General features: G+C 35.9%; 1 protein-coding gene and 1 long non-coding RNA gene across 8 annotated transcripts in view; one reads left to right on the top strand and one right to left on the bottom strand.

The window, feature by feature from the left end:
- Positions 1–451: 451 nt before the first annotated feature.
- On the bottom strand, positions 452–5,138 carry LOC140002684 (uncharacterized). Of its 2 annotated transcripts, XR_011809909.1 has the most exons (4): positions 4,967–5,138; positions 3,275–3,489; positions 2,160–2,443; positions 452–1,867 (listed from the first exon to the last, which is right to left on the bottom strand). It is a non-coding gene; the product is annotated as an uncharacterized lncRNA (long non-coding RNA). The 2 variants fall into 2 exon arrangements; XR_011809908.1 differs by lacking the exon at positions 2,160–2,443 and having other exon boundaries at positions 4,967–5,059.
- LOC113840964 (uncharacterized) overlaps positions 2,289–12,074 on the top strand; it is a 180,927-nt gene continuing 171,141 nt past the window's right edge. For 2 of the 6 annotated variants that reach the window (XR_011809892.1, XR_003493563.3), the window contains exons 1-2: positions 5,187–5,536; positions 5,642–5,745. The gene's annotated coding sequence lies outside the window, so the exon portion shown is untranslated. The other 4 variants (XM_072039418.1, XR_011809893.1, XM_072039420.1 and 1 more) reach the window with 4 other exon arrangements.

The raw sequence follows: 12,074 nt of genomic DNA on the forward strand, positions 1-12,074 counted from the left end.
TTAAGTAAAATCTGTTTCCCTGCTATGTGTAGAGACTGTGATGAAAAAGGAAATCTTCTCAGTGTTTCTAATCCAGAGTAATTTGGCTGCAGCATCTTTCTCTGGATTAGAAAATGAAGCTCATGTGGCGTTCATTGCCTGGAAAAGGAAAAATGGTAATAGGATGCAGAAGCAACTGTGCTCAAGAGCAAAAAAGTTTTTCCATTACCTAACAGCAGCAACAGCCATTTCTTGGAGATGCTCATTAGAGAACACAGCAAGGCAGAAAAATGGTAAAAGGAAAAAGAATAAATGTATGAATGAAAGACTCAGGATTCCCTAAAAATGCACAGGGCTGTTACAAACTAGATAAACAGATGCTGTAAATGGCAAACAGATTTAAATAATTATTTCTTCATTTGATCCATATTTATAGGAGATTATAACCGATTATCCAGCAGAAAAATCAAAATAATTTTTCAATGATCTCAGAAGGAAACATTTACTGTGCTTTTAGCTCATGGCAATGTTGTCTTACTGCGTAAAAACAATGCTGCTGAAGACAAAATAATAACAAATTCTTATTCTCATCTGCCTTGCCAAAGTGTGTGTGTGTGGTTGGAATTTAGGAACTCAGCTGAGAAACCATATTTAACTCAATGGAGAGGGGTACATGGCAAGTGCCTGATTAAACTATAATGAATGACAAAGGTGAAACCATTTCTGTTCCTAGAGCTGGAATGTCTTGTCTGTAAAACTTGACAGACGTGTGGCAAGAAATAAAAAATAAAAAATAAAAAATAAAAAAAATTTTAAAAAGTTTTCATTCTTCACTTAGGGGAAAGTAATCTTCAGTTCAGATGGCTTATGCTTAGTATTTCTGTAAGTACTCAGTTTTCTTACTCAGAACTCCGTAAGAACTGAGACATGTGTTGAATGTTCCCAAATGAAATTTTTGACTTTCAAGGCATTCAGAAGCCAACTACACTAAGTTGCTCTTGCAGAACAGTCTCACACTTTGTAGCCTAACACTCATGATGGAGCAGAGGATAGGTTTTAGTTTATATGTATAACTTCTCCTTCTGTCCTCGGTGCCTCACTTCACCAGAGAGGACTCCTCAGATGTAGTTTTCCAGCTTCTTTGCAGTGACTTGGCAGCATGCAGGAGCCTGAAGAAAATTTAAGGATGTAACAAACAGTAACTTCTAGGGTTGCTCCTTAACTAACAGCTTGAGGATACACTGCCTCGTCTGTCATCAGAAGGTACGCAAAACATCCTGTTGTGCCCCTGTTTTGATTGAGCAACTGGTTTATGTCACTATCTCTGTTTAAATTTTCACTGTGTGGAAAAGGCAACAAGCAGAAGGAGGAAGTCATCTTGTTCTCTGGGGTACAATTACTGAATAGACTTTGATCAAAAGACCTTGCCCATCTGCACGAAAGGTTTAAGAAATTTCATTTATGCATCCTCAATCCAATAATCCACATAGAAGGCATTTTCAATATTATGTTATTGACAAGTGTCACACCGGTTTGCTGTATCCCTCAATGTCTTTATGATTAAATCTGGTAGAAGAAAAATCCCATGCCCTTTCCTTTGAAAGGCAGTTAGAAGGGAAGGAGATATATTTCTTTTAAAATAGCAAAAACAAGAAGATGCACCGTGGACCACTGTTGCAGCTGTAAGCAAAGCAATATGAAATCTCACATTGCCTGTTTTCCAGATGTTTGATGGTAAGATCTTTCTTGCCTTGGTTTCTGAAGTGAGAAGTTTCACCAGGTGTGGAGAATTTCTGCTCTTCTACTCAACCATTGTACCATTATCCCAGGGACCAAGCGCTGATGTAGCAAACCGTCCTCTGCTTCTTAATCACAAAGATCAACCAGTCTGTAATTCAAAACACACACTGCATCACGCTAGGTAAGGGCCAGGCTTTTATTTGTATTAGTATATCAATTCTGGGATGTTATATATTTTAATACTCATTTACTAGCAATAAGTAGAACCATGCATAGAAATAACATGCTAAGCAGGTTATTTCAAGTTCTGAAAGCTGAAGTAACTTTTTGGCTTTGAAGCTGATTGCTAATGCTCTTATCTTTAAGCAAAGTGTAACAGAATCACAGAATTGTAGGGGTTGGAAGGGACCTCCAGAGATCATCGGGTACAACCCACTTACCAAAGCAGTTTCCCTAATGCAGGTTGCCCACCTAGGAATCCAGACAGGTCTTGAATATTTCCAGAGAAGGGAGACTCCACAACCTCCCTGGGCAGCCTGTCCCAGTGCTCCATCACCCTCACCGTGAAGAACTTCTTTCGCATGTTGGTGCGGAACTTCCTGTGATCCATTTTGTGGCCATTGCCCCTTGTCCTGTCCCTACAGACCACTGAAGAGAAGTTGGCCACATCCCTTTGTCTTCCACACTTCAGGTATTTATAAACATCTGAGATCATTTATTGTACCTGAATAAAAAGTCATGTAGCAAGTTTTGGGGGGGGGTGGGGGGACACGACACATGGATGGATGGACGGACATAGTATTAGAGCCACAGAGAGAAGCTGAATACACACCAGGTAGTAATACGTGATTCTTATTTATACCGCATTGGCAGTGGAGATAAGCAAGGTATGAATTTGTATCTACATAACAGATATTGTATTGTTTCAGTCACAATCCTGTGACAACACCACTGAAAAAGATACTGGCAGGGGAAATGAAATTAATCCATTAATTAACATTAAACATAACTAATTAACATTAACTTCACTTTGCCAGACCACTATTGAATTATTTTTATACTGACATTACATTAGTAGGGTCATTTAACCACAGACATCTTCTTTCTTTTGCCAGACAACTAGTTCTAAGTTAGAATCCTAAACCTAGCCTCGGAAACACCTTTCCCAAAGCCAGCAGCACGGTCTAACATGCCCATGTAACCTCTCATATGATTGTTTTAAGACGTGATAAAAGCTAATAACAAGGAATAAACTGATTGTTCTGAGGCATTTGACAAAGATCAATAAGAAGAAATAAAATAAAAAAAAACAACCATCACACATGCAAAAATAAATGAGAACCTGTAGTCAGCCTTATTAGATGGCAAATTCTGCTGACTACTATGATAGAGAACTATTAGGCAGAAAACCTAGCACATGGATAATTTCACTAGTATCAATAGAATTTTGTTTATAACTGAGTTGATTTTTGCTCTCTAGTATGTAATATACACAGATTAAGTGCTAATGGAGAGCTTACTGCTGCATTAGACAAAAGGTTACTGAGAAGCTTACATTCAGCAAAAGAATTCACAATTGGGTATTGAAGTTCTTCAGCTTCTGCAATGAATGAAGTTATGCTAAATCAAAAAAGCAAGCACCCTGTTAAGAATTTCTTCTGAAGAAATAAGTGGCAAGTATTGAATAGGATCTTTTTTCTCTTGCCTTGAATACAAAATGGTAGCTCATTTAGAAGCAATCGGACCAGGTGAGTTGACACTTGAGTCCACCTGCAAAGACAGAGAAAATGTCTTTCATATGGATGTAACAAACACTTCTGTTACTGCAAACAGACGTAATGAATTTCTCGAAACACTGGAAGACCACAAATACAGAACAGTAATAAAAAATAAATTTGATCTTCAGTACTATCCATCCTTCTTTCTCAGGCAATTTTATAAGATCATTTGAGCCACTATCTACCCTCACAGCATTTGTATTTAATTAATGTCGTTTTTTCAAGTAATGTTTTATGCAACTTAAACATGCATATCCTCCTTAACTTTCTTTTAATGTACTAGTTGAGCTAGGGAAAATACGTACATAAAGCTGATGTCAGCACAACAGAGAAGGTCATGTAGATGCTTTTGGCTCTCACCCCCAGGATTAATTTGTTGCCATGTCATCAAAATTAACAGTGGAAAAAAATACATTATTCAATCAGGAAATTATACTACTAGTGCTGAATGAATCTCCTCAAATTTATTACATACATGGATTTAACGTGGGTTTTTTTTTGTTTTGTTTTGTTTTTTTCAAAGATTCTGTTCAGCCAGGATTAAAATATACATATATGGAAACTTGCTTCCGCTTGCAGGTCCACATGTAATTGTTTTTCATCTCATGAACTGCTTGATATTCTGAAGAAAACACATGATATGTAGAATGTTTTCATTTTGAAAATCATCCATCAATCTTACAGTAACAACAACATATGTCTCTCTAAATACTGTAACACATTTATATTGCTTTAGCCTTACATTACACTAAATCTTTGTTGTCCTACACACTGAATTCACACCAGTAGATCATCAGCTGGTCATTTTGTTAGCTAAGCAGCACTTCATCTCTTAGTTCATTGTCAGCCTGAAAGTTAATTACACTATTGTGGTATTATATTTCTGGTATTTGGGCCTCATAAAAACATAGGGGCAAAAGCAAAGCTAGAGTTTCTGTTCCAAAAGAAGGACAGATCACTCACATTTAACGATTCTCAAATCAATATCTGCTGTTTATTTCTGTGGGAGTCCTGACATGAGTAATGCTGGTGAACAGTGCAAGTACTTGAAGAAATACAGCTAAAATACCACACACAAATTAGTGCCACCTTCTGAATCTTTACCAAACTACAGGTATCAGAAAATACTATGTAATCCTGAAATAATAGTTTTCCAGGAAAAATATCAAATATGGACACAAAACAGAAAAAGGTTCTGTTCAGTAAATTTTTTTAGAATCAGTTACACCACTATATTTTGATTTCTGTCTTAAAATAAGAGCTTTCATTCTTACATGGTTTTTAAGGATTTCAGGAAAAGCAATAGTAATTAGGAGCCAGAGCAATTGCATCCGCATAGAGCATATCCTTGCTTTACACTCCCTTATAGCTCCTGACTCTAATGAGTACAGCCATTATACTTCATTTTTTTCCTTTGAGTAAATCTAGCAAAAGTGAACATAAATTACTAACTGGTTTACTGTACTGACCTACTCACTTAAATTAAGAAGTTTTCAGATTCTTAAAAGCAATAAGATTTTTGCTGGAGCAAACAAGCAAAAAGTCATTCTCCCCAAAGAAACACATTTGTAAAGTGTACCAGGTGTAAGGAGTTAGATATGATGGCACAGCTGCAGGAGCTAGAGCTTGTTTGGGGCTGGAGAATGGTGCAGCTTGTACAAAACAAGTACTTGAACAAAAAAGGTGTAGTGTGAGAGGGAAAAACAAAGTATTGCCTAGTGATTTGTGAATAACTTATTTGTCCTCAGCACTACTAGGGTGACGTAGTAGCGGATACCTTCTAGTTTGAGTTACTCCAAATCCTAGCTGTCCTGGAAAGAAAATGGACTGGCTGACTTCTGGAAAGCAAGTCACCACACCGGTGCTAGTGACTACAACTAAGCCCTCCTGCTCTCTGAGCAGGGCAGCAGAATTTGTGTAGTTATTAACGCTTTCTAGTTCAGCCTGCTCCTAAACTGAAACATATACAAAAAGGACTGAAGGGTGATGAGCTAGTCGTTACTAAGGAGTCCTTTTTTAAAGTGTCTGATATTATGATTGTATGTACTTTTCTGCTTGCATTGATTCACTTTTTTGTTTCCTTTGTTTGGCTTTTAAAAGTAATGTTTTTAATAAGTACTAAGTGGTGGTCATTTTGTTTGTAGGTCCTGCTGGTTGCATTAGATTTTTTTCCATTCTTGCAAGTTAGAACCCTGAGAAGTTACTCAGAAGTCCTTACTGTATGAGAAGATGGGAGAGAGGCAACAAGGTTAGTAGCTTGATCAGTATCTTCTTTTCTTTTCTTTTTTTTTTTTTTTTTTTTTTTTTTTAACGCTGTGTTTCACTGTGTTTTGCAAGCGTTGCCTTTATAGTTTTGAGAGCTTCAGCATGCAGAATGACTGAACTTCATTTCCTGTGTAATGTCACAACTGATAGTATGATAGCATTCACACTAAAAATCAAAATACGCTGAGGTGATTTAGAAAACCTGGAAGTACAGGATAAAGTTGCTATTTTATCAAACTAAAAAAAAAAAAATTAAAAGTCTATCTGTTACATACACAAAGAGACCAAACAAAATTATCACAAGTTTTTACTTTTTTTTTTTTTTTTCTTTATTATCATTCTTTCCCACTTGGTAACCTATTACATTACTGTCCAGATAACTAAGTTGTGTAAAATTTTGCTGATGATAGTAATAGTGTGGTGAGCCTCTTCTTTGTGGTTGTAGTTGTCTCAGTCCAGATGAGAGAACAAGATGTTGGCCTTCAGGCTGTTTCCTGAGTTTCTGATGGGTATGGAAGTATGAGATGAATTTTAGTTCTTGTAGATAAATCAGTGTGTCCAATTTAGCTACCCTATTGTGAGAGATAACTTTTTTTATTTTCTTACTTTGTTTTCCTCAGAATGCCTTTTTTTTTTTTTTTTTTTTTTAAGCTCTCTGAAGTCTTTGTCTTTTAAGTCTGTGATAATGACTATTTCTAAGGAAAAGGTTCAAGTGCAAGGATTCTTTAATCTTTTAGATACACGCAGCTGGTTATCACTAGTTGCCTTGTCATGTTGACACTTGTTTTGTACTTGTTGAGAAAGCTTAGTTTAGAATTTACCACTGCCTCATTGAACAATTAATTTAGAAGTAATGAAATACTGCTGCAGTAGAACATAGAGATTTAAGCTGTATAAAATTTAATGTGTGTGTAAAACTGTGTCACAATTCTATACTGTTGCTTCTGTGTTGTTTTCTTTATGATACAATAAACTTTGAAACCAGAAAGAGCTATTATTCAGGTAAATAAATAAGATGAGAACCTTTCTTGGCGATGAGTGATACTTCATACAGTTGCTACATGTGCAATTAACCTTTTACTAACTTGCCTCTAGGATGCATGCCTAAGGTTTTGAACTGAGAAACTGAATGTAGACTTTATCACAGTATGGGTTTTCATGGCTTACATGATTTACTCTGCTGAGTGTAAATGTATAAGAAAAGAGTTAAACATGTTGCTCATATTTTGCAGGATTTATCTTACTTCACAAAACATGTTCTAAATCATTTGTTTTTGTATTTTGCCTCAGCTGAACAAGGGTCACATATGTGGTCATAAAAGCATGTAAACAGGAACCTGTTTTTTTTTTTTTTTTTTAAGCTGATCTGTAAATAGACTTAGAAATCATAGTAATACATTTTCTTAAAGTAGTAGTTAAAAAAGAACAACTTCTTGACCTGATTGTAGAAGACTAAAAAATTATTGTAGTTTCTTCATTTTATGACTATTAGTATAGGTGTCCTATGCAGCAATTACTTGGTATAAATAGATATTTTTGTGGACGCGAAGATGTATTAGAAATGTAGTGTTTCTTTGAAACAACCTAGCAGTGTATCTATATCAGACAACTATCGCAGATTTTCAAAATTTCTGGCTTTGGTAAAGCAAAGATATTCCAACATGGTGTAATGGATCTTACTGTGCAGGCACAGTGAAAACAGGCATGATTTGGCCAATTATGTTATGCTACTATCTCCTGATGTCGTAGCTTATGAAGCTGCTTATAGGCTTCTCATTGACACTGGTCATATAGGAGGGTACAGGTTTCATTAGTACTTTCTTTTTTTTTTTTTTTTTTTTTTTTCCTTTTCTCTAATCAGGCAGTCATTGCTTTCTGGAGACCAAGACTGAACAGACTTGGCATTCTATATCTAGGTGGCTGTTACAAGGTGTATGATTTTCTGTTTACTCTGTTTTGGTATGTGCCCTTTTATATACTTTTATTCTCATTTTTTCACAGGCTTCTGTTGTCTTTTCCATGCTTAAATATATCTGCTTTGCCATATATTCTGGATAATACAAAACATTTATGTTTATCATGAAATTAATACTGAGTCATATGACAATTGTAATCTCATTCTTGAGTACATGAACCTGAAATCTTATCTGCTGTAACAATGAAAAGGTGAAGTTACAATGAAACATCCTTGTTGATGCTGAGCTAGGGTTTCTAACTTTCTTTGTATCAGAGCTGAAAATTATAGAAAGAGAAAATGTTGCTCTGTTATTTCTCTAGACAATTCAAGGTCCAGCCTCAACAATTCAGAGATATTTTTGAGTAACACTGTGAGGTTCATTAAAACTAAGAGATCTCTGTATAGCTCGTTATAGTAGACTGCTGTTCTCATATGGGGGATTTTTTGTATTTTACACATAAAATAATGCAGAAGTTGATAATGGACCTAGAGAATTGCACTGCATAGCCTCTGCCTCGTGTTTTGTCCAGTCTGTGAAACTAAGGGTTCAGGGTCCTGTAAGAGGAGTTTTGATATATACACACAGTTACTGTTGAGCAAGGAATTTAATTTTCTGACCTTTGAATAGCTCTCTTTGCATCCTAAACTGTCATTTTATGTAACTGTGTTATAGGAATAGGTCATTTTTCATGAAGTTTGGACTCATTAATTCTGTTAAGTGCAGTGATGTGTGAGATGACGGCAGTATTCCATGCCAAGTAGTATATGAATTCTGAGAGAGGGATGCTGCAGCATTATTTGATGTCCAAAGCCATTTTTTAATTAGAAAGCAGAGCAGTAATGATACATGATTGTTTTGACCAAGGAGTTGATAGATTGGGCCTAGCATCACTGGCAGCACAGAGTGTAGAATACAAATGGTTAAGGTTGAAAGAGACCTCTGGAGGTCATTTGCTCCAACCCCCCTGCCCAAGCAAAGACACCCACAGCAGGTTGCTCATGTCCATGTCCATGTGGCTTTTGAAGATCTCCAAAGAGGGAAACTCTACGGTGTTTCTGAGCATGCTGTGCCAATACTCTGTTACCCCACGTTAAAGCACCTCCTGATACTTAGAGCTTGCGTTCCAGTTTGTACCCATTACCTCTTATCCTGGCACTGAAAAGAGTCTGTCTGTTGTCTTTGCACATTCCCTGTAGGTATTTATACATATTTATGAGATCCCCCCTGAGCCTCACTTTCATCAGGATGAAAAGTCCTGGTTCCCTCAGCCTGCCCTTGTAGGAGAGGTGTTCCAGTCCCTTGATCATCTTGGTGAGTTGGACTCTTTCCAGTAGTTCCACAGCAGAGGTAAAAAAAAAAAAAAAAAAAAAAAAAAAAAAAAAAAAAAAAGTGTAATAGAGGTAAATGTCCATAGTGGAGGTAAAATAGCAGAGGTAAAATTCTGATTTTGTCTTCTTACAGTGTCTTCTCAAATTCTGCAAACCTCATGAAAGCTTGCTAATAAGCAGATGCTAGCTACATACTGGATTTCTCTACTGCTTTTTTTTTTTTTTTTTTTTTTGTTAGAGATTCCTACCTATACAGTAGTTTTATTTGCTTGCATGTCACTTTACCAGTTGGACAATAACAATGATTCATGTGCTTTAATTTGGAAAAGTACTAAAGCACTTCTTGTATCTTTTTCCTCATCCTCAATCAGAAATTGAATTATGTTCTGATAGTGAATATGTTCATTGAAGAAATCAGTATTAATTCATGTTAAATGTTAACACAAACTCTCAACAGTCTTCAAATCACATAACCACTATGAGCACTCTTCTAGATTCACAAATCCTTTAGGTTAAATTGAAAAAAAAGAACACCACCAAAAAAAAAAAAAAAAAAAAAAAAACTTTTTCAATGTCAGATGATACTATAAAGTATTTCACTTTAAGTTTAAAAACATAAGATTAATTTCAGGGCTGCCATCTTTGTAACTTTCCTTGCGAATATAAAACATTTTTACTAAACCTGAAATGTATTTTCCAAAACAAAGAATATGGCTTATTGCTGGGGTGGGCCTCACTGTTGAAATGTTGCAGTTTATGCAATACTTAAAAGGCATTCCAAAACTCATTTTATTGAATATAAGTTATGGTCCTCTCTGAGTTAAAAAAAAAAAAAAAAAAAAAACCAATTTCAGCAATTGCCTTGTGTGACTTCACTTCTCCTTCCTTGGATAATGACATCAGAGATTTTTTTGTGATACTCAAGGGGGATTTCCCTTAGGGAATTTCCTGTATCAGAAAGCAAGTAGATGGATAAATCTGTAGAGCAGAGTACAAGCAGGTTTCTTGAAAATATGCTGACTCAATGTCTTTTAAATTCTTGGTTTGTCTTTTTATATGCCTGAAAAATACTTGAGAACCAATCAGAAAATACATCCCTCAAGGGAAGCAGAGATTTTGCATCTGAATTAAAGTGGATGAAGTAAGAAGGCAGAAGGTGACTCATCCATTCACGCATGTCACAAACTCACTGTACATTAGCTTTGCCTTTTTTCTTAAGTGTTAGAAAAATGCAGTCTTCTGGAAGGCATACTTTTGTTTGCCTAAATGTTACAGGTTGAATGCAAGAATCATCTTTTAAAGATTAATTTTTACATTGTGTGTAGTAGAACGGCTACTTATGTCCTTCAAAGTCCTTAAATTTGTGTTGATGTGAAAAGGATTAAATCTTTCAACAGGGAAATAAATAAAGAAAAGCTGATAAACCAATTAAAAACAGCATGTAGGGATTTCTTTAGAAGGTCTATGTATTATGGCATAAAAATGTCATTAAGCACAGTATGGAACTGCAAATGGAAATAGTTCTGCAGTAGCACAATAATAGAGAAGTAGTTGGAATTAAAGTGGGTGAAGAACACAGATTAGTCCTCCTGGAAGAGCAAGGAAAAAATTGATACATTCAAAGCTATAAGGGCATAATGGAAAAGTACTGTGTTTCACCTGATGCAGTACTCCTGAAGGAAAAATGTTTCTCAAAGGTGTGTTTTTGACATACTTTGTTAGACCTCTTGCTAATAGAATCGAGAGGTGACCCTGTTCTTGCATAGTTCAGCAAGTCTCTGTTCATATGTGCAAGTCTGAAGCTGTGAAATAGTTGGATGAAATGTAAATATCAGTAAGTGGCATTGAAAGAGCAATTCAAAAATTCAAACAAAATATGTGTCCTTTAGCTGAATTAAGCTCTGGATCTAAATTTGGAGAGTGGCTTTCTTGTTTAAATGGAGAAATAAGCTTTCAGTGCCAAATTCTTTTGAAGTTCAGGTAAGTTCAGATCATCTAAGTCATGCAGCTGTAAAAATTTTATGAGTAATAACATAAGAAGGATGAATAATATAAGAAAGAGGTGCTTACAAAAGTGATAAAAGGTACTATGCTTGCCCCTTAGATTTTGCAATCAAAATTAAACTGACATGACTTACTGATAATAAATACTTCCAGTGTAGATCTGAGCACAGAAGTGGCTGGTAGAGGTGTGTTTTTTGTTTGTTTGTTTTCTAGTCTGCTATCTTTCAAATAGCCACAGAAAAGTGAAGGTAAAGAGGATTAAGGGAAGAATGCTTATACTTACCTATGTCAGTTTGTAAGTGGTTCAAATATCAAGCCTAGCCCATTTTATTTTGACAGGATTACTTGCATGCAGTTAATTTTCCTATCTACCCTTCATGCTACAAGCATGCTGTATTATGATGATGTAGATGTCACTGTAATTCTAAAGTTGTAGAAGGACCCATCCTTCAGTGTTAGTGAGTTGTTGGCTTAGAGTGGAAAGACTGAAATATCTTTATCAGCTGATCCTTCAGCTAATTGTCCTTCCACTTCAGAACACTTCTAAGTATAAGTTCTGCACTGGCAAATACATTTAATGACTTTGTTACTGCTGAAATGCCAAAGCTTTCTTTAATATCCCCTTTAGTGACTGATTTTACTTTTTCACACTGTGTATGATACACTCGAAAGGAAAACTGCAACTGTGAATCCTTGTCATCATTCTCCAATGGCTGAGGGAGGGTTTAGCTAGTTGTCACCTTGCTTTCCTGTGTCAACTCACCTTGCTTTCCTGTGTTGCTCTGCATAACAAGGCAGAGCTTGTTAATACCATGAATTCTCTTCTCCATTATCCAGGTAGTAAAGCATATAGTTTCCAATGGCCTTTATTTCTGGGTTTTGGAGGACAAGAATTTGTCTTCCGGTGTTCCTTCTCCTGACCTTTGAATTAATAGTTTTGTCCCCCTTTTTCCCTTTCTTTTGGGTGGGTGGGGAAGGTGTTGGGACAAAGACCCATCTATGATCATTTGGGAAGGAAAAAA

This window comes from Anas platyrhynchos, chromosome 5 (genome assembly GCF_047663525.1).
Source record: "Anas platyrhynchos isolate ZD024472 breed Pekin duck chromosome 5, IASCAAS_PekinDuck_T2T, whole genome shotgun sequence".
Lineage (NCBI taxonomy): Eukaryota > Metazoa > Chordata > Aves > Anseriformes > Anatidae > Anas > Anas platyrhynchos.